This window comes from Triticum aestivum, chromosome 1A, assembly GCF_018294505.1.
Source record: "Triticum aestivum cultivar Chinese Spring chromosome 1A, IWGSC CS RefSeq v2.1, whole genome shotgun sequence".
Lineage (NCBI taxonomy): Eukaryota > Viridiplantae > Streptophyta > Magnoliopsida > Poales > Poaceae > Triticum > Triticum aestivum.
In genome coordinates, this window is record NC_057794.1 from 219,144,086 (window position 1) to 219,149,642 (window position 5,557).

Here is a 5,557-nt window from a genome sequence, read left to right on the forward strand (position 1 = left end):
TATTCGAGGGATTGAGCATCAAATTGACTTAATTCCCGGTGCATCATTACACAACCGTGCACCATACCGTACCAATCCAGAGGAGACGAAGGACATTATGTGTCAAGTACAAGAGCTGCTCGACAAAGGTTATATACGCGAATCCCTTAGTCTTTGTGTTGTTCCTATCATTTTAGTGCCAAAAAGGATGGTACATCGCGTATGTGCGTTGCCTGTAGAGGCATTAATAATATTATTATTCGTTATCGTCATCCTATTCCTAGGCTAGATGATATGCTTGATGAATTGAGTGGCTCTACAATATTCTCCAAAGTTCATTTGCGTAGTGGATACCATCAAATTCGTATGAAATTGGGAGATGAATGGAAAACAGCATTTAAAACTAAGTTTGGATTATATGACTGGTTAGTCATGCCTTTTGGGTTAACTAAAGCACCTAGTACTTTCATGAGATTAATGAAAGAAGTTTTACGTGCTTCCATTGGACGGTTTGTGGTAGTTTACTTTGATGACATATCGATTTATAGCAAATCTTAGGAGGAACATTTGGAACATTTCCATGCCGTTTTTATTGCTCTACGTGATGCACGTTTGTTTGGTAACCTTGGAAAGTGCACCTTTTGCACTGACCGAGCATCTTTTCTTGGCTATGTTGTTACTCCACAGGGAATTGAAGTTGATAAAGCCAAGATTGAAGCTATTGAGAGTTGGCCGCAGCCCAAAATGGTTACACAAGTGAGGAGTTTCCTTGGCCTCGCTGGTTTCTATAGGCATTTTGTGAGAGATTTCAGCACCATTGCTGCACCTCCGAACGAGCTTACAAAGAAGGATGTGCCTTTTGTTTGGGGTACCGCACAGGAAGAAGCCTTCACGGTATTGAAAGATAAGTTCACACATGCTCCTTCACTCCAACTTCCTGATTTTAATAAGACTTTTGAGCTTCAATGTGATGCTAGTGGAATTGGATTAGCAGGTGTGTTATTACAAGATGGCAAACCTGTTGCATACTTTTCTGAAAAATTGAGTGGGCCTAGTCTGAACTATTCTACTTATGATAAAGAATTATATGCTCTTGTTCGGACCCTAGAAACATGGCAACATTATTTAGTGCCCAAGGAATTTGTTATACATTCTCATCATGAATCTTTGAAACACATTAAAAGTCAAGCAAAACTGAACCGTAGACATGCTAAATGGGTTGAATTCATTGAGACTTCCCCTTATGTCATTAAACACAAGAAGGGTAAATAAAATGTTATTGTTGATGCATTGTCTCGTCGTTATACTATGCTTTCACAACTTGAATTTAAAATATTTGGTTTGGAGACCATCAAAGATCAATATGTGCATGATGCTGAATTTAAAGATGTATTGCAGAATTGTAAGGAAGGGAGAACTTGGAACAAGTTCGTTCTTAACGACGGATTTGTGTTTCGTGCTAACAAGCTATGCATTCCAGCTAGCTCCGTTCGTCTTTTGTTGTTATAGGAGGCGCATGGAGGAGGATTAATGGGACACTTTGGCGTCAAGAAGACAGAGGATATACTTGCTACACATTTCTTTTGGCCAAAGATGAGACGGGATGTTGAGTGTTTTGTTGCTCGCTGCACTACATGTCAAAAAGCTAAGTGACGACTCAATCCTCATGGTTTTATATATGCCTTTGCCCGTACCTAGTGTTCCTTGGGAGGATATATCTATGGACTTTGTTTTAGGTTTACCTCAAACAAAGAAGGGGAGGGATAGCATATTTGTTGTCATGGATAGGTTCTCGAAAATGGCACACTTTATACCATGTCATAAAAGCGATGATGCTCTTAATGTTGCTGATTTGTTCTTTCATGAAATTATTCGCTTACATGGTCTGCCAAATACTATTGTTTCAGATCGTGATACTAAATTTCTTAGCCACTTTTGGAGATGTTTATGGGCTAAGTTGGGGACTAAATTGCTTTTTAGTACTACTTGTCACCCCCAAACTGATGGACAAACTGAAGTAGTCAATAGAACATTGTCTACTATGCTTAGGGCTGTTTTGAAGAATAATAAGAAAATGTGGGAAGAATGCTTGCCTCATATTGAATTTGCTTATAATCGTTCATTGCATTCTACTACTAAGATGTGCCCTTTTGAAATTGTGTATGGTTTCCTACCACGTGCACCTATTGATCTGTTGCCTCTTCCATCTTTGGAGAAGGTTAATTTTGATGCTAAAGAACGTGCTGAATTGATTTTAGAAATGCATGAGTTAACTAAGGAAAACATTGAACGTATGAATGCTAAATATAAACTTGCTGGAGATAAGGGTAGAAAACATGTTGTGTTTGCACCTGGAGATCTTGTTTGGTTACATTTGCGTAAGGATAGATTTCCTAATTTGCGCAAATCAAAGCTAATGCCACATGCTGATGGTCCTTTTAAGGTGTTAGAGAAAATAAATGATAATGCATATTAACTTGAGCTGCCTGCAGATTTTGGGGTTAGTCCCACTTTTAACATTGCAGATTTGAAGCCTTATTTGGGTGAGGAAGATGAGCTTTCGTCGAGGACGACTTCATTTCAAGAAGGGGAGGATGATGAGGACATCAATACCATTGTTACACCCCTAGCCCCTGCTGTTATACATATTGGACCATTTACTAGAGCTCGCGCACGCCAATTGAATTATCAGGTACTTACGTTTCTTGGTAACGACTCTAATGTTCATGAGAATATGATGCTGCCTAAATTGGATACATTTGTTTTGCTTACAAATGAAGGGCCTAGCTTGGACAAGAAAGATGAACCTTGGAGCAAATTCAAGCATGGAGATGATGGCATGCGCAAGGGAAACAAGAACGGAGTTACAAGTGATGATTCCAGGACTTTGAAGCCACCTTAATGAGTGCATGAAGCCTTGGACGAAATATACAAGATGCCACTTCATAAGTTTCGTCCAGAGGCTATTCTAGGTGCTACGTCACCTTATTATTGGGCCAGGCCCATGTATTTTCGTAGTACTTAAGTATAGGCTGTTTTTAGAGTCTGTATGTGTGGGGAAACAAGAGTTAGGGTTGGTTTCGAACCCCTCCACCAAGGGCCACGAAATTCCCCCTCTCTCCTCCATATATACATCCCTTAGGGCATCGTTTAGACTTTGGGTTTTTTTTAGATTAAAAGTTCACCATAGCTGCAACTTCGCATACTTCATTTGTGTCCAACGACCAGACCAAGACGTCACAGAACCCCACCTTTGATCATTAAAGCTTTCTTCTTATATTCGCAATATCCCGATTGCAATCTTAGTTTCTTGCTTGTTCTTCATTTGCCTGCAGGAAATACTCCTTCGTGGTCAGGTTGATCATGCTCCGGCGTGGTCAATAACCTCTTGGAGTTGGTTTAGCGATTGCTAAGGCGCGACGTCCTCGCACGTTCGTAGTCGGATCGTAAAAGTTGACTTCCTCCAAAACGATAGCCACCATCTCATCGAAAGACGGGACACCTTTGCCCCTATCACGGGTGGTGGAGCAGCCAACTGGTGGCTCTCGGCCTGGTCGGCACCGACAGTAGTCGGCATGGTCGCATGCGGCCCGCTGGTCGAAGCTTGGTCAGGCTGAGGCTGGCCGTTTGCTTTGTCGTCCAGTGCGACGCATTCGCCGTCCTTGTCCTCTTCGTCTTTAACCTCGTCGCTGGAAGCAATTTCCTCCACCGAGTCCTCCCCATCCTATGGGTTCAGCCCGAACCAGTTGGGCGGCACCTCGGCGCCTTCCTCGTCCAGTTTGGGGATGAAGACGGTGATGTTGCTTACTCGGCGATCACCGCCGCATGTTGGGTAAGCGCGCCGCTCACCACCGCCAGCTCTGGTGCGGCCTCCTTCCGGTAGGTGGCCAGCTGATCCAGGTCCAGGCCCGGATACCATGCCTTGATGAACTCCAAGGCCGACCCGAGCTGCGGCGCCCTTCCAGGCCTCGAAGCGTCCGACTGCAATCTCCAGCTAGTTGGCAGTCTGACTAGGGGTGCGCGGAATATGGGCATCCGGCCAGAGGGCGGACAGTGCTTGAGACCCGACGCGCTGCAGGCGGCGAAGCATCCGATGAGCCGGCTGCACACGCGTCTGTACGGCAAGAAGTTGCTCGCCGATAGTCCAGGGCGCGTTGGGCGCGATTTCCGCGCCTGTCCTCCTCCGCACCTCGCGCCATGCCTCAATGGCCTGGCTGCCAGTTATGGAATGACCAGGAAAGTATTCTGCACAAGAAGAGATGTCAAAAAATTAGAAGCCAGAAGCCGGCTCCTGCAGCAGTCGGCGACTACTCAAAGGAAAAAATAACTTACCATCGATCATATCCCCGATCTCCCCGTAGCTGTCGGACAGGAACTTCTCCTTCTCGGCCCAGTTCAAGCGTTGAGTCTCAAACTTGGCCTGGAGGTGAGCCTCGCCGTCCTTCAACTTTTGGAGCTCCGTCATGTACCACTCTGCCTGGTCCGCCAACTCCTTGGTTAGGCGGTCACACTCCTGAGCCGCCTGGCTATGCTCTTGCTCCTTGGCATGGAGCGCAGACTCGGCCTCGCCCAGGCGCATCCACATATCCACGGCGGCCTCTGCCAAGATGAAGAAAAAGAAAAGAGTCAACATCAACCAAAAGATAAGTAGTTACCGGAGATTCAGCCCACTACTCAGTAGTCGGCCCGATCTCGGGGGCTGCACCAAGCGGGTGCACTGACGCGCCCCCGCAAAAAGGAAGATGGAATGCTTATTTCGGTTCTCCGCCAGATCGGCAGTCCGCTTGTTTAGCTCCTGGAACTAAGAGTTGTAGGCGGCCGCGCGGATGTTGTGGTAATCCTGCAACAAAGACAACAGAAAAAGATAACAAGTCAGCACTTGGAGCTCAAGCTGATGTTCCGAGCCGCCTGGTCAGCAGCCGGCCCAGAACTCGGGGGCTACACCCAGTGGGTGCGTTGGCGCGCCCCCACAGAAGATTGCGAAAATTGAAAAACAAGAAGCAAAAGATGTACCCGGACGGCCTCCCGCGTTGCCAAAAACTCCTGCAGGGATTTCTGGAGGGTGGCGCCCTGGGTGTTGAAGTGGGACAAGACGTCCTGCACGACCACGTTCAAGACACATGTGCCGCCCCAGGCGTGCAATCCGGTGGGGCGGCGCTGGTGGCCTCGATTTCGGGCGCTGACGAGCTAGCACCCCTGATCTCCAATGGCCTTGGCGCTGAGGCTGCCTTCTCCGGGCGCTGCCGCACCGGAGTACGTATCGTGGGAGTTGGACCCACCACCAACTGATACGTCTCCAACGTATCTATAATTTTTTATTGTTCCATGCTATTATATTATCAACCTTGGATGTTTATATGCATTTATATGATTTTTTGGACTAACCTATTAACCTAGAGCCCAGTGTCAGTTTCTGTTTTTCCTTGTTTTGCGTTTTACAGAAAAGGAAAATCAAATGGAGTCCGATTGACCTAAAACTTCACGAAACTTATTTTTGGACCATAAGAAGGCCATGGAATAAAGAGTTGGGCCAGAAGAGTCCCGGGCTGCCCACAAGGGTGGGGGCGTGCCCACCCCC